The sequence below is a fragment of the Podarcis liolepis genome, assembly GCF_965112155.1.
Source record: "Podarcis liolepis genome assembly, chromosome: 16".
Classification (NCBI taxonomy): domain Eukaryota; kingdom Metazoa; phylum Chordata; class Lepidosauria; order Squamata; family Lacertidae; genus Podarcis; species Podarcis liolepis.
In genome coordinates this window covers 4,085,098-4,106,236 of record NC_139567.1, presented here as the reverse complement: position 1 = coordinate 4,106,236, position 21,139 = coordinate 4,085,098, and the positions used below count along the sequence as shown (strand labels likewise).

The window sequence follows — 21,139 nt, the reverse complement described above, 5'->3', positions numbered from 1 at the left end:
ATCTCTTTGAAGAACCACATGGCTTGTCATCAACATATGAAGAACTGGATTCTGTAAGCCTGGTCCACTCTTCCTGAGATGTTTTCAGACCCATCTCCCATCAGCCTTGGTCCATATGGCCAATGGTCAGTACTGATGGGAGTTCTGGTCCAAAATTTATGGAGAGCGCTAAGTTACATCATGCAGAGAAGGAATCAACAACTAAAGTAAGAGCAGAGAATCAATAGCACCTTCCAGACTGGCCATACTACTCAAGGCTGGTGAAGGGCATGGACTGGGAAGGGTCCTGAGGGGGAGTTGGAGAGGCCTGGATCGTTGCATTTATCCCCTGGGCCTGAGGCACCACACCAGAAGTTGAGATTGCAAGGCCGAGCCCATACCTCTGATGAATGCCAGGCGGCCCCTCAGCTGGCAATACAGGCACATGTTGCAATGAAGTGTGGGGGGGGGTTGCCCCTTCAGTTCCCTCCTCAAATTTTCACTCTTGTTAGTGACCAGAAGTACTGGGCAAAAAGGGCTCCTTCTTGTGTTAGGGATTTCTATTTGTTATTTATTAAATTTATACACCACCCAAAGATCTCAGGGCGCTTCACAGGATAAAAATACAGGACAGATGCACCAAATAAATAGTTAAAACAAAAGAATGACTTCCCCTTCCACAAACACATTTAAAAGGCCATAGAATATTAATCAGCCAAAGGCCTGGTTGAAGAGGAATGTTTTCGCCTGGCGCCTAAAGGTGTATAATGAAGGTGCCAGCTGAACCTCCTTGGGAGTGCATTCCACAAATGGGGGGCCACTGCAGAAAAGGCTTGTTCTCACGTTGCCACCTTTTGGACCTGTTGTGGAGGAGGCAAAGGAAGAAGGGCCTTGGAGGATGAGCACAGAGTTCGGGGCGGTGTAAATAGGGCGAGGTGGTCCTTGAGGTCTTGGGTTCCTGAGCCACTTAAGGCTTTAAAACAAGCACTTTGAATTGGGCCCAGACGCTAATTGGGAGCTAGTGCAGTCAGACCAAGATTGGTATGCTGAAACCATCTCGCCTGGGTAAGCATCCTGGCCACCGAATTCTGCACTAGTTTCTGAATCGTCTTCAGAGGCAGTCCTACATAAAGTGTGTCACGGAAATTTCTCAGAAATCTAAAACAGAAGAAGGAAGAGAGAAATTTTGACTCAGTTCTACATAAAAATCTCATATTAGTCTGGAAAATTCATTACAGATGATATACACCATATATCTTTAGGATTCACTGTGTTGTTTAATCCAGCACGGATGGGATTTATTCTGCCATATTCATATTTTTCTCATCTATTCTTTCTTTTATTTCACACTTTTTTTACATCATTGAACTCAAGTTGAAATGAGGTTACAAGGTGGTCTCCTATCCAGGCGCTGAGCGAACACAGCTGGGCCCATGCCCTTGATAATTTCTTACTGATGCAGACATGCCCCAGAGTGGCCTGCGCTCTGATGAAGCTTCCCATTGCCTTCCAGTGTGATGAACTGAATTGTTCTTGCCTCTTTCAAATCAATCCTTGCCGGAGCTGGGTTATCTTGCCCTTTACTTGCCTTGGGTTCAGTCATTCGTCCTGATTCAGAAAGATGTTGCAGAATAGCCTTTGCTCAGAGGATACTCCGCATTGACTTCTTCATTTCATCTAAAAAATGTGTGTAAAAGTGTGTGTGTGTGTAAATATCCCTGCAATTTAAATTCAGAAGTGGGGTGGGAAAGTGGTATCAAAGTTTGGGAAAGACAGATCTAGATTGTGTGACCTCTCATTAAATCCACTACAGAGATCCATTTTTATTGGATCCACAGTGATTGGCTCATAACAAAATGTAGCCTTGAAATCTCAGTTTGGGTAAGTGATGCACTTGCTACGAGGCTGTCAAATTACATTTTAAAAGCTCCTCTGCTCATTGGCACACATGCTTCTTGAAGCCTAAGTTCTCCAACATTAAAGTGATCCCCTTCATTCTAATTATTACCGAATGCCTCCAATACTAATGGCACTTAATTGTTCCACTAGAACGATTGCTGTTGTTTTTGGCAGATGGAATGAAAACAGTTCCAAATACCATCAAAAGTGCTTATCAACACACAGCGTGTACAAGGCAAACGTTTGATATACAAGGGTGTGTTAATATCATGTCACTTCTTAACGCCACAGACCGTTTTGTAATCCGTTCCTGCCTCAGTGCATGCTTGAGGAAAAATCCAGCGGGCTGAAAGTACCAAGGAGGAACTTCTTGGTAACAAATAGAACATTTATCCCTGTCCTTGCAAATAATTCACTGGCGGTCTCTTATTTCCTGAAGTACGATTCCTAAATTGATCTTGATTTACCTCTATCTTTCCCGCTTGTTTGAATTTGTATGCAGCATCAAACATGCTTTTCTCACATATGTTCTTACCGGGGTTGATTTTTTTTTTAACACTTACTTAGCAGTTTATAGAAGGAAGTGAATGATCTCATCAAGATGCTTACAAATTAAAAAAAAATCTGTGCTTATTAATTATGCAGGATTAGTCTAATTATAATTCAGCAAATTAATTAGCGACAGAAGGTGTTCTGAAACATTGGCGTACATTTGCATGTTAAATGGAGAGGCTAGTCTGTAATATATGTAAATTTATGCATGGCTTCATAGTTTTAATTTAAAAATTTGCAGCTGCATATGGTATGGGAGCAGGTGAAAAGTCAGTTTTAGTTTAATGATGCTAACAAACATGGGATGCCGTCCTGTCTTAGGGAAGAGGTAGGCACCCATATCTGCCACTCTATAAATCTGTCATTGGAGTCTAATGTTACATCAGTGTTCAAACTCAAGGTCATCGTCAGCGACTAAGACACGCCAGTGCAATAGGTGTAAAAACACCAACTGAACAGACCTTTGAGATGAAGGGGAAAAGGTATGTGGACCCAAGGTGCTTGATTGTAAATTGGCTCTCTTAGCAAATTAATGTACGTTTCCTTTCACGCAACTGCAGTTTAGGGACTAGTAGGGCTCCTGGCTTGTGTAGGAGTGAAAGCCCTTATCTGAGTGTTATCTGCTCTGGCAGGTGTAAAATAGGTTCCTAACCTTGATTCTGTCTCTTGAATGTTCATGCCACTGCTGCCTCCTCCTTCTCCTCTCTGAGAGTTACAGGAAAGTTATTACCAAGTTTGGAATTAAATAGCAGAGGGTGTTTGTTTTTTTTAATCGGGTTGGCCTCTACCATCTGGCAGCAATAGTAAAAACCAGTGGACCAGTCAACAGCAAAAAAAAGGATGCAAAGGAAAGGAAAAGGCTAGTGGTGTCATTGGTGTTCAGTGCGCAGCCTTCCACAGAGATGTGGGGGAAAAAGGGGGATTTGCTCCAAAGGCACAGGAATAACTGGGCTCTGTTGAGGATGAATGTGTCTGTTGGTAATTGGTCCTGCCTTGGGAATGGGGGATGCAAAGGAGTAATAATTGCCCCAATAATCTTGAGTCTAAAATAAGGCTTTGCATTAGGAAATTGTAGGATTCACGAGGCTTCATTTCAGGTATCTCATAACAATGGGTTTTCGTATCCTGCTTCCCCACATTTGAAATAAACACAGAAATTAAAGTTTGAATATAGGACAGGGAATATAGGAACATATGAAACTGTGTTATTTTTGATCCATCCAGCCCAGTGTTCTCTCTCTCTCTCTCTCTCTCTCTCTCTCTCTCTCTCTCTCTCTGACACACACACACACACACACACACACACACACACACACACACACACAGAGCCATTCTGCAAGATCTTAAGCAAATATGTCTCCCATCAGCTGCTAACCTGATCCTTTAACTGATATAGAGGATGGAATAGACATATACATGGGAACTGTGCCAAAGTTCCTCAGAATACATTTTTCCTCCTGAGATTTTTTATTTTTCTCACCTGCTAGAATTTCTCCAAATATTTGCCACTGTGTGTGTGTGTGTGTGTGTGTGTGTGTTATGGGATGTAAGGCATCGATTTTCATTGCAGCTTGTGTTCCCTGCATGCAGTGCTGTTTCTGTTCTGCTGCAGTTTAGCTTCTGACAAAAACTATTCATCTCACTGTCCACTGTAGTGATGTTATTTCACACCATTCATTTCAGTGCAAAGGAAACACAATGCAAATGTGATGAATGTCATCAACAACATATCCTTTGCAGACTGAAAACAACAACAGCAAACATGGTTGTATCCGCTGGATTGAGTTCCATTCCAGATGTAGGACAAATGTGTGGACACCAGCAATTTCTGCTCCCATTTTTGTTGGAATTCTCCAGGATCTAATGGTGGCCAAATCTGTGCCCGCCCCCTGCAATGGAATGATATTCAGTTGAGAACATCACAGAGGTTGAGAAATGGTGGCCAGGCTTCCAATACTGATGCTGCTGCCACTTGCAGTAGAATACAATGAAATAGCCCCCACCCCAACAAATAAGGTATACAGTTTTATGAGACCAATTGTGTTCAGGTCAAAACATACTGAGTTTCATTGTGATCAAGGATGCATTCAGGGGCGCCGACTTATAAAAAACATTGGGGAAGCCCGCGAAAGCTCATGAATAATAAATAAGCTCATGAATATGCAGATAAAGTGGCGCCGCCTCCTCGTGAGCGAATAGGGGAGAGCGTGCTGCGCCTATTAATCAGCTCCGAAGGAAATTGGGTGGAGCTTTTTCTCGGGAGGGAGGGCAGGAGGCATGTAGCCCGACCCTGTGCATTTTGGGCTGGGGGAGGGGCAGCGGTGGCGCTCTGCTGGAGGGGCGCCCGAGATTATTGGGGGGGCAGAGCCCCCCCAACGAATTTTTGAGGGGGCTCGGGCCCCCTCAGGCCCCATGGAGTCGGCGCCTATGGATGCGTTGCATTATGGTTTGTTTTACATCTTTCCTGAGTCATTTGGGAATGCACATGCAGGTTGTACTAGTGTTTGAACTTGGAGTGTAGAATTGTGCATACCAAAGCTTTCTGTACATTACTATGATATCTCAGCATTCAAAGCAGGTATTGTACTACAATGTATTTTGCACCTTACTTTTCCACCTTGAAAACAGGAGTATTGGTAGATTTGCCATTTACTATTGAAGTGTAGAATTCTGCTTTGCACATACAGAATGTCCTACATTCAATTCAGGCATGTCAGCACTGAATGAAGATATCAAGGTATTAACTAACAAGCAGAATTTCTTTCTAAATCCAAACATTTCATTCTACCTTTGCAGCATGTGGGAAGGTATCTGATTATACATTTTTCTATAAGACAAAGAGAGGATGTGAGCTTGTGCCTTAACCCTGAATTCCTTACTTAATTCACAAAGAAAATGGCCTTGGGATAATAGCACTCAGAACATTATACCGTATTTTTCGCTCTATAACACGCACCTGACCATAACACGCACGTAGTTTTTAGAGGAGGAAAACAAGAAAAAAATATTCTAAACAAAACAGTGGATGTATGATTTTTGTGGTTCATGCTGTGGCCACAGACATGTGATCTGACGGTGAGTTTGGGGTAGCCCAATGCAAAAATCCTGAGGATCCATGTGGGCCCATGCTTTGTAACCACGTTTTTGCACCATTGCGGCCCCATGAAACAGTGGGTGCGTGTGTGTTTTTTTGTGCAGGCTGTAGCCATGGACATGCTATGTGATCTGATGGTGAATTTGGGGTGACCGAGTGCAAAAATCCTGAGGATCCATGTGGATCCGTGCTTTGTAACCACGTTTTAAGTGGGGAGGGAAGGAAAAGCACTCAAGGGACAAGGAGCACACGTGGGGAGGGGGTGTGGAGAAGGATGCTGCTAATAATGCAGGAGAGGCTCCTCTCCGGCTTTGCTCCTTTAGAACAAGCAGGCTCTGCGTCTCTCCCTCCTCCCCAGCAAGGAAACCACGATAGTAACCACTCTGAGACAAATCAAGAAAAAGTGCGACCAACACTCTCCCCCAACAAGCACAGTGAGGTCAAAACACACACACACACAGAGAGAACTGGCCCTAAAGTTGCAGGGCGCTGGAAGTCGCAGGGGCGCTGGGGGAGTGAATGGGAAGCCAGAGAAGGAGAACGATTCCTCACACACACACACACACACACACACACACACACACACAGAGTGTCAATTCTAAAGTCACAGGGAGAGTGAAGGGGAAGCAGAGAAGGAGAACGATCTCTCTCTCACACACAGACACACAGAGTGTGGATTCTAAAGTCGCAGGGGCGCAGGGAGAGTGAAGGGGAAGCAGAGAAGGAGAACGATCTCTCTCTCACACACACAGAGACACAGAGTGTGGATTCTAAAGTCGCAGGGGCGCAGGGAGAGTGAAGGGGAAGCAGAGAAGGAGAACGATCTTTCTCACACACACACAGAGACACAGAGTGTGGATTCTAAAGTCGCAGGGGCGCAGGGAGAGTGAAGGGGAAGCAGAGAAGGAGAACGATCTCTCTCTCACACACAGAGACACAGAGTGTGGATTCTAAAGTCGCAGGGGCGCAGGGAGAGTGAAGGGGAAGCAGAGAAGGAGAACGATCTCTCTCTCACACACACAGACACACAGAGTGTGGATTCTAAAGTCGCAGGGGCGCAGGGAGAGTGAAGGGGAAGCAGAGAAGGAGAACGATCTCTCTCTCACACACAGAGACACAGAGTGTGGATTCTAAAGTCGCAGGGAGAGTGAAGGGGAAGCAGAGAAGGAGAAGGAGAACGATCTCTCTCACACACACAGAGACACAGAGTGTGGATTCTAAAGTCGCAGGGAGAGTGAAGGGGAAGCAGAGAAGGAGAAGGAGAAGGAGAACGATCTCTCTCACACACAGACACACAGAGTGTCGATTCTAAAGTCGCAGGGGCGCAGGGAGAGTGAAGGGGAAGCAGCAGGAGGAGAACGATAGCTCAAGCACACACACACACAGCCCCTACAGTGGCTAATCCAAAATTGGACAGCAAAAAACTGCAGGCAGGGACAGAGAGCAGGGGTTGTTTTAAAGCAGCCAACTCCCGCTCTGCTTCTCTCCCTCCTTCCCGGCTCCGCTAGCTGACAGGAGCCGCTTACACCCGCTTTGCTGTTTCAAAGCGAGCCATGGACTGCTCACGACTGCAGCGGATTCCCCTGCCATCCGTAGGCATTCGCTCCATAACACGCACAGACATTTCCCCTTACTTTCTAGGAGGAAAAATCTGCGTGTTATGGAGCGAAATTTACGGTAAGTGGCTGGATCCCCTCTCCCCAACTTTTCACCTCTCAGTTTTTCCTGTCTGCATCTGGGTTCCTTCATACTTCTACCACCTCGAGACTCTGCCATTTTATTCCTACCTGAGCATGCATACGTGAGGCCTTCCGTTACTTATAGGACATTGTGACAAAATTGTGTTAGAATCTTTGGGTATTCATAGATCAGGGATAACCAATGGGGTGTGTTCCAGATGTTGTGAACCTCTACTCCCATTAACTGTGGCTGGTCTGGTCAGTGGTCAAGCATATGGGAATTGTAGGGTTGTTGCCTATGCTAGTCCTAAACAGAGCAACCCTGCTGAAATTAATTTCAACTGGTCAACTCTGAAGAGAAGCTAGTTGGATATGACCCAGTGTCTATAACAGCCGGACACCACCACATAGGCTACCCCGGCTATAATTCTCATCCATTTTTTTCATGCTGGCTTTTTTGTGGGTGGGAAGGGGAGAAGGAGAGAAAAAGGGGAGGGGAAACTGAGGAGAAAGGGAAGCTGCTCCTATTGCAATTTGCAAAGATCTCTCTGAAGACTTTTGGAATAACAACTGCAATTACAATTGCACTGTTAGGATAGTGTTTTATTTTCAATCCCAGCCCGTAGAGTTCAATTATTATTTTTATTAATGGGGCCAGATTTTCATTGGAGTACAAAACAAGGTGGCTTTCCTTGGAGATCATTTGGTTCCTAGTGAGTGTGAGAGTAGCAAATGACTGTCTTTGGAGCTGAGATGTAAGCAGTAAGCAGTTGTAGTTTTGTATAATTGCTATGTTAGAAAATAAATGGTGGATGAAAGGAAAAAGGGGAAGAAGAGCATTACATATTGAATGTTCTCCCACATTAAAAAAAATAATCCCTGCAATATTTTTTTAAATGCTTTGTTTGTATATTTCTAGTCATTGATGGAATGCAAAGGCTGATACTAGGGCTGAGACTGGTTCTCTCACACACAGGAATGCAGAAGGCAAAATTGATTAAACCATTAAAAGAGGCATCCCCTCCCGTGTGAGAAAGGTAAACAGGAATGCTTCTCTTGAGATGGTTCTTTTCATTAGCAGTTTATGTAAGTACTTTGGTCAAACTTCATTAATGAAATGAGGAACCTGCAGTGCTCCAGGGATGAGGAACCTGCAGTGCTCCAGATGTTAGACTCCAATTCCCATTAGCCCCAGCCAGCATGACCAATGGTCAGGGATGATGTTAGTGAAGTCCAATAACATCTGGAGGATCCCTGGATTAAGCATTTGAACAGCCAACATTTCAGTTCTAATCTAAACTAGGTAGGTTGAATGTGAATATTTATTTCAAACTTTAAGTTAGAACTAGGGAAGCCTCCAGATTAACATGCTGCTTGGGCTGATGGGAGTTGTAGTCCAATAACACCTGGAGGGCCACAACTCCCTACTCCCTTCTAGATATGATAAATGCTATAATAAGAAAGGTGTTGATCCACTGGAGCAATTATAACAGAGCCTGTTGTTGAACTCACATTCATTTCAAGGTATTAAAGGGGCATAAGAATTAAGGCAAATAATGAAAATAATAATATTGATGATGTTCCACAATTATAAGAATCATTTTTCTGAAACTTATAGAAATGACACCAAAAACCTGATTCATCTAATTGATGAATGTCCCAAACTGAAAACCAATCTGATAAAAATTGCCACAGGTACAACTGAAATGCGACATATTAATAGTTTTACTCAGTTTTTTCATATATTTCTTTCCCGTTTTGTCAAAAACTACTGTTGTATTTTATTCGGACTTGTCAGGAAAGATACACTTTCATTGGTTTGATGAAGTTTTGAGCAGTTACAAAGGTTTTCCTGTCTAATTAAAATATATGGCAGCATCTACTGGCAAAATAATATGGTGTGCTTTCAAGTTTGAAGTGAGAATTTTGCTAGTACTCCAGTATTTTCAGAAAGAGCCATCTGCTGGATGCTATGCACAATGCCTATAATTATGGAATATGACAGTGTGGTGCAGCAATTAGACCAGAGGTTACTAAATATTTTAGACCCACAGTCACATTTGTAAACCTGATAAGCTGTTGTTGGCATCACTCACACCACCTTGAAAACACACACACAAACACAGACTGTATACATGTGTAAAATATCCTGCTCATGTACATACCCACCCAACTGCAGTGTTCGAAACATTTATTATTCTAGGTGCATAATATTTTAGCTTCAGTTCATTCATTTTCAGCTTTGTATTCTTGTTATATAGAAAAAGCGCCTAGACATTCCGTTGTTGCGCCCATAACCTAGGATTAAGGTGCCCTTTAGCTCCTAGCTTTCATATATCAGTTTCTAACACTGCCCAACTGTGCACATGCTCGCACAAACCTGAAACAGCGAGCGCGTACACATACACACACACACACACAATTATCTGAATCATTCTAGAACCTTCCCTGGTATCGATGTCATGTTCACTGGTCAGTAGTTACCTGGGTCTTCTCTCCGCCCCCCCTTTGAAGATGGGAACAAAATTTGCCCACCTCCAGTCTGTAGGGACCTCACCTGTTCTGCAAGACTTCATCTCCCATCAGCCCCAGCCATCATGGCCTATGGTCAGGGATGAGGGGAGGTGCAGATCAACCACATCTGGAGAGTGCCACATTGGCTACCCTGATATATAGGATTTCAGCTTCCAAAATGATTGATGGTACAGCAGACAGCAACTCACCACTAAAGATTACTTTCCCCAAGTATCAGCAGAGGTAGATTGCTGTTTGCCCCCCAGCCAGGCATTTTCTGGACTTTAACCTCTTTCAGTTTCCCTATTGAAATCAATATGAACTGGTGGAATAGAAAAAATGCAGCCCCCCCCCCCAAAAAAGAAGAAGGGTTGTATCCAACCAAGATTTACCCTGAGTAGACGGGTTGAAATTAATGTACATTACTTAGTGAGGGCCATTTATTTTAGTGGGCCTACTCTGAGTAGGATTAGGATTGAATGCAACTGAATGTTTGGGGGGTTGAGGGGGGAGGAATAGCATATTCCTAGTATTTGTTCTTTCCTCTTTTTTAATCCCTAGTTTCTATCCAGATTTAGCCACAGTGGAACCACTCGGTGCTGGAATCTCAAAATGATTACAGAGTAGAATTGTCCCATTTCACACAACTCTCATTGTGTGAATCCCCATATTTTCCTCTGAGCCTTTTGTTTGTTTGTTTTTTGCTTTTTTGAGGAGTGGTGAGAGATGCACATGAAATAAAACACCATGGAAGTATTTGTGTCGGAGATTATTCTTATATTTGAGGTCTGCTCTATCAGATCTCACAAGCCAGATGGGATCATGTTGCTGGACCCCTCTGAAAGCGGCTTTATTCCTCACTCACTGAGGGCCATCTGAGCTGCTGGCTCACATAATGTAATGCCAAGGGTAAACTATTTTCATCTGTCAAGTGTTAGAAGGTATGGACTGCGGCACCTGAAAAATAGCTTTGGTAACCTTGCGACTGTGTCCTGATAATAATACATGCTGATGGTGAGAGGAGAAAAAAGACAGGAAAACAAACAAACATAATTGTCCAAGTTGAAGGGGGGGGGGGGCTGTGTCTAGATTCTGGAATGCTTAAAGACTGAGGAAGTTTGCATCAAAACACCCCAATTTGTTGTCTCCATCCTTTGCATGATGCTATTGGAATAAGGCTCTCTATCTTGCTGACCTCCCAGTTGGCAATGCCAATGCTCAGATTTTCCTTCTGGAAGCAAGACTACTATTTTTTCTGATGTTGTTTCCAGGGCAATTAAAATAGCTATATGGAAATGAGTTGATTCATAATGTGCTGTTGATTTTCTCTCTGTCCCTTGAATATATTCTTAGTGACTTAATAACTATTTAGGAGGCAAAGGCAGAATGCTGCTCTGTTACACAAGGGTCTGAGGACCTGATAGCCCTTGAAGCCTTTGAACATACTGGATATTTGGAAGGTTTATATTATATGTTTAACTTAAGATGTATGCACTTAGGGCTATTGCATTCAGATTGTGAACTGATTATGGGTTTTTATTGGGGTTTGTTGTTGTTAAATTTGCAAATAATAACAGCAGCAGCAGCAGCAACAACAACAACAACAACAATGTAGGCTGCCAAAGGGCTTGAATTACTTTGAAGAGCTCTTGGGAGGAGGGGGGGGAAGAAATATTAAACACTTTGCTACTGCATATTAATAGTCAGTTCTCCATCCTGGTGAAAAGTACAAGAGTTTTGCCCTACCCTCTGAAAGTGAAGCTTTCCCCTTTTGGTATTCCCCCAACCACATCCATAAATTAAGAAAAAGAGAAAAAAGAGCACAGAAATCATTGAGTCCAGTCCTCATGCATACTATCCACTATTTCTCCAATGAAAATAGGGATGTCCTATTCCATCATCATCATCATCATCATCATTATTATTATTATTATTATTATTATTATTATTATTATTATTATTTCACCCATCTGACTGGGTTGCCTCAGTCACTCTGGGCAGCTTCCAACATATATAAAAACATAATAAAATTACACAGGGCTGCCTTCAGATGTCTTCTAAAGTTTGTATAGCTCCTTATCTCCTTGGCTTGGGGGGTTGCATAACTCCATACCCTCACAACATTTATCTGATGGAAATAGGGACAAAGCAGAAATTGGGACAGCTTCTGAAAATCTGGGTTTGTCCCTGGACAATTGGGGCATGTGGAGGGCCTGCTCATGGTGAATCCTTCCACCCCATGTGGCATTTAGACTTGTGGTCTAAAGTGGAACAGCCCAAAACAGGTTTATGGCCTGAAAAAGAAAGGGTGGAGAGAGAGATCCTTTGGTTGCATTGCTGTCTACTACAGCATGGGGAGGGGAACCCGTGGTTTTCCAGATGTTAGTGAACTCCATCTGACCATCTGCCCCAGCCAGCATTATGGTCAGGGGAATGATGGGAACGGTAGTCACAAGGAGGTTCACAAGTTCCTTACTCCTGTACTACAATATGCTGGCCTCTTAGCTTTAGACAGACTGGAGGGGTCGAAAAAAATGATTTCACTAAATTTTGTGTTTGGTTGCCTTTAGATGCCTATGGTTCTAGTAGGCCTGGAATACTTCTCCAAAATAGCCATGCATTTCAAATTAGGCCAGGTTTGCCTCAAGTACTTGAATGATTGAAATATGTCATGAAACAAGCTGTATCTTTCCACATGTGGCAGCAAGAGTTTGAGTCATGGCTGAAAATATCCTTATGTGAAGCCAAGCATGGGCCAAGTAGCCATTGGAGTCCCTGTTTAATGCCTGTGTGAATTTTGTCCAGGAAAAGTTGTGAAAGCCGCTTTCTAATTATATAAAAACCAGGAAAACCCATTCTGTGGCTCTCCCATTGCCCCTAAATCATACTTCTGTGGTGTTAAGCTCTGCCTCCTTTTTGCTTCCTCTCTCCCGAAGTCATTTTTATTGTAATACCTCCATAAATATTAATGCCTTTAGCAGATGCAAGCATGTAAAATATCTGGGTATATATAAAAGACAGCACAGAACTCTTTTATATGGCTGCTTAGTTATCATTAGAGACTGGCTAGAAAATATCTGAAAGGAGGGGAAGGAATGAGTGACATGGTTCAACTAAAGGGGACACACACACACACACACACACACACACACACACAGAATCTTGAGCATATGTGAGTATTTAAAGAAGTTTAAAGCCAGAGGAAGAAAATTAGGCACTTTAATGTTTCTACTGGGGTTTAAAGCAAATAAAGCAGCCATAATAAGGCTGAGTGTAGGCAATGACCCATTGAAGCTGAAATGCTAAACATTCCTTGTGATTTAGGGTGCAGTATTTGTTTGTGAAGAGGTTGAGAGGCTGATGATGAAATGGTGGGGAACCATCGCTTGCAATTCAGGACTTTGAAGATGTTTCTAAGAAAGCACACTCAACACGCTTATGGGGCGGCATCTTGATATAAGTGTGTGTGGTGCTGTTATTGTCTTTGTTACCATAAGGGCTGCATATGCTAGAGCAGCTCCCTTGCTCCATAAGGAGCTCCAGCTAGTCATGAACTTCATTTGAACTGTGTCTATTTACACAGCTTTGGCACCTTCCCACGGAAATATACACAAGAACTCAGGAAGCTGCCTTACTTAGGAGGTGATCTAGTCCACCTCTGCAAGTTTCCACACAGGGATCTTTCCTAGCCATAGCTTGAGACACCAGGGACTGAACCTGGAACTTTCTGAATGCACAGTGTGCAACTGAGGCTGATCTACTTGGGTAATAGGGGCCCTGCGCTGCCTCAGCTTGACCTCAGTCGACCCTCTTCTCACCTACAACTTGTCCAGGGGCTGACACTGGCTCTAAGCTTTCTCCCTCATAGTCTCAGTGTTGCCCTTGGGCAACCTAATAGCAAGGAGGCCAGGACAAAGTTCATATTAGTTGGGCATGTCTTCCCATGGATCTGGTTCCACCTCCTGTTCGTCTCCCTGCTGGCACCAGCCATGTGCTCTGCCATTGAGCAGATTCATGTCTTAAGGGAAGTGGGAATTGTAGCTCTGTAAGGGAAAAACTACAGTTCCCAAGATTCTTTTGGGGAAGTGCTTTAAATGTATGATGTGGAGCTGCCCTTTGGTGACCTGGTTTTGCCCAAATCATGTTGGAACTGGAGGGTGGGATGGACTTTCTTTGGCGATCACTCGTAGCTGAGCAAGATTGTCTTCCAATAATATGGTTTTAACATATGTGACTGTGGAGGCCAATTCTGGATCCGCCCATCCATGGGATGGTGATATATAGATGAGTAAGGGTTTAGCGTTTAGCCACCCAACCACTACCCATTTGCTCCAAATATCAGACACCACTCTCCAAATGACTAGGGTACAGTCAGATTGAAAGAAACTGCTCAGTTGGTTAGAGTGTGATGCTGAGAGGTCTCTGGTCATGCAGTTAGTTAGAGACTGGTTCAACTGAAAACAGATGGAAGACAGCTGTAACATCTTTTGTATGGCAGAATCCACACTCACTGCCTTGCTTTCAGGGCAGCCGATATGTGATCAGACCCTGTCTACCCCACCCACAGTGTTTCATCTCTCTATGCAATTAATTTGTTGTGTTGTTTTCCATGGGAGATGGGACCAAACTAGATGTGACATCATGCAATTGATGTGCACATTTCTAATGATGTAAGTAGCCATGGGAAAGCCTCAGCAACTAGATGCCCATAGACATGAGGACAGATTGCACTCTTTCCTTCCCTATACTATGGTTCCAACAAAAATATATCTCATTTAATATCTCATAATTTTTGTATCTCAACGCATTCTTGTATCAATAGCACACATTCTTGTTATGGACTTCAGGGCCGAGACTGAGATGTCACAGTTGTATCATGCAGACAAACTTGCGGGTCTGTGCATCTATTTAGCAAACAATTGGAGGAGGATGTCAGAAGGAAGCTGCCACCTCAAAATGTTCCTCTACCAGCTTTCCAGATGTTTTGGGATACAATTCTTATCTGCTTCAGCCAGCATGGCCAATAATCAGGGTTGGTGGAAGCTGTGCAGCAATGTCTGGAGGGCACCAGGTTGGTGAAGGCCGACATAAACAGTCCTGCCCGCGAAACCTTAGGGACTGACTTCTCCCATATGTTCCTCCTCTTCCCCCATGTGCACAGGGAAAGGCCTGCTCTAAATACTTTGTTCAGACCGAAAAAGTATAGGGCTTTATCAGTGGTGGCACCTACTCTAGAAATTGCTTTCTAGGCTGACTCATGAAATTTGGTCCTTCACAGTCCTTAGGAAAATGGGGAAAGACTTAAAAAAAAATACTTCAAAGGTCACTGGATCTTATTTGATGAACTGGTTTGTTTCTTTGTTCCTCTGTTTATTAGAATTTATGCTGCAAATTGACCTGCTCTCTGAATCTTGTTGGCTATGGCTGTTCTTTCAAAATGTGTTGTTTTTGTTGTTTGGATTTTGTTGTTTTGAATTGTTCCAGAGTGAGTCACTCTGGAAGCCGCCTGACATCATTTTGAGAGGCATATCAATTTAAGACTGAATGAATACTTTATTAGCTAAACCATTCATCCAAATGAGTGTGAGGCATGCTCAAAGGTCCAATATTGTATTAAAAACTGTTTTCAAAAAAAGATTGCATTTGTTCATGAACAATATGGATCAGTGGAAGAAGCCTCTTCCCCCCACCCTCAGCTCCATCCTCTCTCTCTTCATACACTGGAGCTCAGCCTCCAACTCAGAGAAAGCAAAATGCTGCCATTAGTTGCTGGGTTCTAGATTTGCACACACACACACCCTCTTTTAATCTAGGCTACAACAGCAGAAGACCCACAAGCCACAAGGCCATCCTGGGATGCAGGCTTTTCTCCATCAGGCAATCTTAGGGAAAATTTTGTCCAGGAGGGATGATTAGTTCTTTAAGATTTTACTCATTCTCTTGCACAATGTGAGATTTGGGATCAAACATAAAAAATGAAATTTTTATGAAATTTGGGGTTTATAAACCCTCAGAGTTTTTAACTCTGCCACGGGGTGAATTGCAATTTTTGCATCTCTTTTAGTACATAATGTGGATAGCTATATATTTGCCAAGGGCCAACATTTGCCATTATCTACTCGCCCTAAAGTGTGGGCATCTGTATGGATTTCAGTGCAGTCTGTTTCTGAGCTAGCCAATGAGATGCCCTCCAGATAGCATTGGGCTATAACTCCCATCAACCCTGATCATCAGCCATGCTGGTTAGGGATTATGGAAGTTGTAGTCCAAGAACAGCTAGAGGGCACCACGTCACAAAAGCTGATCTATTTGTTCACAAAAGCTGCCCTGTTTGGGGCCAACTTAAATTTAACAATGGAGTTAATTGACAGTAGCCAGGAGTTTGTGTGTGTATACTTCAATATCCATCACACAAAGAGGTTTGGATCCTCTGCATTAGCCACAAAGGGAAGTTAGTACAGACATGGCAGGAAGGGGAAAATGACCTTGCTTTTTAGTAATCCCATTGAGAAAGTCACCAACTTAAAAAAAATAAAATACAAAATACAAAATCTGTTAATAAAGTTAAAAAAAAATCATTGGTATTTTCAAGAACATTTTAGGTGATATTAATATCTCATCAGTTTAATGATTTCCCCACACTCCCCATTCTTTTGTTGTTTATTATTTGCTGTTGGAAATGAATTGGATCTCTAAATATTTCCTTTGTCTGTTGGTAAAAAGAACCCACAATTTTTGAAGTTGGCAAAACTACGGTTTTATTGGAGATGTAACACTGGTGTGTATGTTTTGGAGGGGGGGGGGCGATATGTTTTTTGCCTTATATTTCTATTGCTTGTTTTTCTTGTTGGTAAACCTTGGGAAAAATATACATCTTTCTTCTTTAAAGTTCTAATTCAAGGCATGAATGTGTGAGTTCTGGAGGGACTTTGGGACTGCGGTAAAAATTCGTTGTCATAGTAACAGAAAGGGAACTAGGCCTAGCTCACCTGGGACTTTAACTTACTGCAAAAGCTGGGTTTTTTTTTTTTTAGACAAGCACTCAGCAAGGGAAATAAATAAATAAATTGCTCATTGTGTTCCCAGCTGACTTTCAACTCCCGCCCCCCTCCGCAACTATTCAACCCTTATATGAATGCATTTTATTTTGTCCTGCAGCCTTCATGAATTTTCCGTGTCCCAGTTAAATCTGTGGGTTCCTCCCTCACCACTGCAATTTAGATGTACTACTAGGATACCAGGGCAAACACACACACACACACACACACACACACACACAACGAGAACAGAAAATGTTTCCAGCTGAAACAAAGCTAGATAGATCACAGACAGACCTAGTGATGGTGGAGAAATTCAGTTTTGTTTGCAATATAATCAGAAATTACTTAATTCACACATCACAAACTGAAACACAATTATCCCTCGAAATTCACATTTCTCTGAATTTTGCGATGCAGATCTTTAACCAACTAGTTAACAAAAATGTGAATGTTAGTGAAAGTCACATACAAAAATGCATTGTGTTAGAAGAAATGGTTTTGAGAAACTTACATGCTAGTCAAAATGGCATGCCAAACATGTGTATATTAGAAAGTCACATGATGGATACTTTTCATGAGTTTTTATTATTATTGCAAATTGCTGCAGAACTAAATTTGAGACCAGAAATAGGAGAAGCTGAAACTGACAGATTCATCTATCCATGAACAGAGCCATTCTCATTTTTGTGTTTGGATGGTGTAAACGCTGAAAATATGTTTAGGAACCTTTTGTTTTTCCATTCTCTAGCAGTTGCACACAAAATATCTAATGTAGCATAGGATAATAGGTCACAAAGAGATCTGCTATTTATTCTGTAACCTCGTTGTACATCTCACCTGCCCAGTGTTTCATTTTGATTTGTACATCTGGTGCCCCCGAGTCCCAAAATATGGAAACATCCATGTGTTTCCTGAGCATGTTTAAAATTTTCTCTTCTTTTTGAGTATTTTGAGTGTGGACCTAATATATTTATGACTGTATCAGTTGGGCAAGTTTGAAAAATGGATAGTTACATCCCAAAATCTGTAATTAATTTTCTCTGTTCCAACCCCCCCGCCCCGATTTTTGGGTGACATTTACATCTGCTTGAGCATATCCAGATGTGGTGCCAGTTTCGTGATTTTTCCATAGCACATATATAGAGCAGGCCAAATTGTATAACTGTTGATGCTGTTGAGGGAGGACTATGGGGGCAGGAGTCCAGGGTCCCACTCAGCAGAAACAAAACAGAGCTGGCTCACACCATTTTGAAGCAAGTGAAATAATGCACATTTGCAACTAAAAAAGCCCACTCCTGAAAATATTAATTCCACAGGCTAAAATGATCCACTGTGAATAACCTATTGTAGGTTGCTTGGTCCTGGGACAAACTGTCGTCCTGCTGGATAGGAAGCCATTCTTGCTGCACTGTTTCAGTGGCCACGACTGCAGATGGGCAAATAGGTCGATTCTAATTTCAGTTTCTGTTTTTTCCAGTCTTAAATTTAGTTTCCTACATTTCCCTAAGAACTGGTGATTTACTTTATTTTATTCTTTTTTTAAAAAACCCTCATGAATGTTTCTTGGCATTTAAATGTGCATTTCTCTTAATAGAGACATTTTTTCAGGCAACATCCACATTTCCATGTTACTTTCACAAATATATGGTTTTGTGTTTTTGTTTTTTGTCTTTAATACTATGTGTCTTCAATATAAACATTTTAAATCCCCTTTTTGGGGGTTGGAGCACTACATCCACTAAAACATGAAGCAGTGTGAATTGTGAAGGTTAATTGTGTTTTAGTTCATATATTGTTTTGGGGAAGGGAGAATTAGGTAGATTTGCATGCTGCCATGCTAGGGGCCGTAGCAGCAGGGCTCTCAGGTGTGTTGTTAAGAGGCCAGCTTAGCCCTGCTCTCGAAGCAATTTGCCTTTCGCCTCTCCCCACCTTTGTCCTGACTGGCATTACCTAACTGCTCTGTTGAATTGTACAGTCTATTCTACCACTTCCACATTTTACTAACTCGTTTCACTCCACGTGTAGACCAGGCCTTAACCAATCCCTTTTCAGATTTCAAATCAAGTTCTATGTCTCAAACTTTAATAAATTAAAGGTACCCATGCTATTCATTCAGGTTTGGTGGGTGGTTGGAGGAAGGCACAACATGTCACAACAGATGCAATATTCAAGGGTAAAACTAATTTATTGAAGGCAGTAAAACATTGCATTTTCAGTGCTGGGAACACATGGACTGCAATAGAAGAATCTGTAACCATGGTGGTAAATAGAGAGGCAAAGAACAAGGTTGAGTGAGCTGGGCTACAATTATTTATTTTCACTTAAGAGATCTGTTTGGGATACTAAGTCCTTCAGCCTTTCAGCCTTCCTGCGCTGCTCCCTCCCAGTGCACCATAACTCTGGGAATACGTTACAGGCTGCCCCCCTACTGGCAAGTCCCACAGCCCTGTACCAAATTCAGTCACTATATGCACAAATCTCAAGGGCCCTTGGAGATTATGCTTATTGACCCAGAAATGTACACAATTCCCTCCTTGTGGAAGGATTGTGTGCACATTCTCCATGTAGCCTGGTGAATGTGCACAATGGCCAGTTGTTATGCACATTAATCACTCAACTTACAGTCCATATACAGTATATAGATATAAAGATTACAGTGTGGTAAACAAACAAACAAACAAACAAACTCACTGCTTACCTGTTGGTAAAACACAGAAGTAAATTAAATGCCACCTATAGGATATTGAAGGGATGCCATGTTTTTGTTCTGGATAACAGACTTGTGTTTGGATTTTTTTTGTGGGAGTCTTTTGTAAGCCCCTCAGGGTTATAAAGCAGGATGCAAGTATTCAAAATAAATAAATAATCTATTTATTGTTATGTCCTGCAAATATTACTTTCTCTAATACTTTCCAGTGTGATGGAAAAATATGTGATGTGGAATGTTTCCCCATTCATATTTATAAATTTCTGTTCCCCTGGAGATCTGAGCATACTACACATTGTTCTTCACTCCCTCATCATTTTACCCCAGCACCCCTGGAAGATAAATTAGGCTGACAGGTAGAGACTTCCCCATGGTCAACCTGTGCGAGCATTACAGCAGATGAGGATTTTAAACAAGAAGGTCACATTGGCCTTTGTGTTGGACCACACTCACTGGCCTCATCAGAATGTCTGCAAACATCCCAGTCTGACGCTTAATATTCATGTGCTGATTGGAACATCAGTGTGGAAGGTCTCTGTGCATTCAAGTGTTGTGTGCTGATGTTCTATTTAATGCCTGTATATCAGGCTGTCCCCCTCCCTCCTCCATGCTTTAGTGAGGGGGGGGGTGCTCTGTGAACAGCTCTTACATGAATTTCATATTTTATGTAAGCTCCCAGCAATTTTATAAAATAATCTAAACTGAGAGAGACTTGCCCAAGGCTATTCAGTAAGGTTGATGAGCTGAGGAGGGATGTGGCCCCGTGTCCCTCCACACCAAAACTCAAAATTCTGTCCACTTCACCATGTTTGACCTCATTATGGCTTCTTCACTTTTTAAAGTATATACCTTAAAATGTAGTGTATGGATGAGATCACCACATAAAATTGTCTGACACTTAAACAGACCTTTAGTCCTTTGTCTCAGTATTGTCTGCCACAGGGATGGGGAGAGCCTGTGACACCCCCCCCCAATGTTGTTGGACTACAACACCTATCATCCCTGACCATCAGCACCTGGAAGGCCAAAGGTTCTCCAGCCTTGGTCTATCATGACCAACAGTTGATCTCAGAAAGAGGTCTTTTCCAGCACTGGTACTGAGACCCTCTTGTTGAGATGTTGAGGCTTCAACTCAACTTTTTCTATATATATAAAAAAGCCCGCCCTGCATACACTTATGAAAATACCAGGATTGGCTTCAGCTCCTCTGAATTTCATGCAAATCCCAGTTTCGCATCTACATAATGTGCGAATGTCACTTAGACCCAGATAAAGAGATATAAATTGCAGAGCTGCATTCATGAGTACACAAATACTTTCAGGGTTTTTTATGGGGGGGGGGATTCTATGTCTATTATCTTTATTCTTTCTTTTTGTTTTATTGCTTCAAATTCCCAATGCAACTGTTCTTGCCTCTGTCCTCACGTTGGAAGCTTCACCTATTGTATTTTGCCTTGCTTGTCTGTGAGCTAAAAGTTTTTTGTTTTTTTTTTTAAAGATCTCTGGTTTCTAATAGCAATAGGTATTTCTTTGCAGGGCAAATAAATTCCACAAGAAATGTCATTTTAATCTGTTTTAATTGACAGCATGCTTTTAAAACACTCTGTTGATCTCTCCCGGTGGATTCTGCCACAAGGCACAATCATATCCGCACAAAGCAAGTAAATAATAACAG

General features: G+C 42.3%; 1 protein-coding gene across 2 annotated transcripts in view; it reads left to right on the top strand.

Moving 5' to 3' along the window:
- EBF2 (EBF transcription factor 2) overlaps window positions 1-21,139 on the top strand; it is a 252,092-nt gene that overhangs the window by 152,746 nt on the left and 78,207 nt on the right. The window lies entirely within an intron of this gene.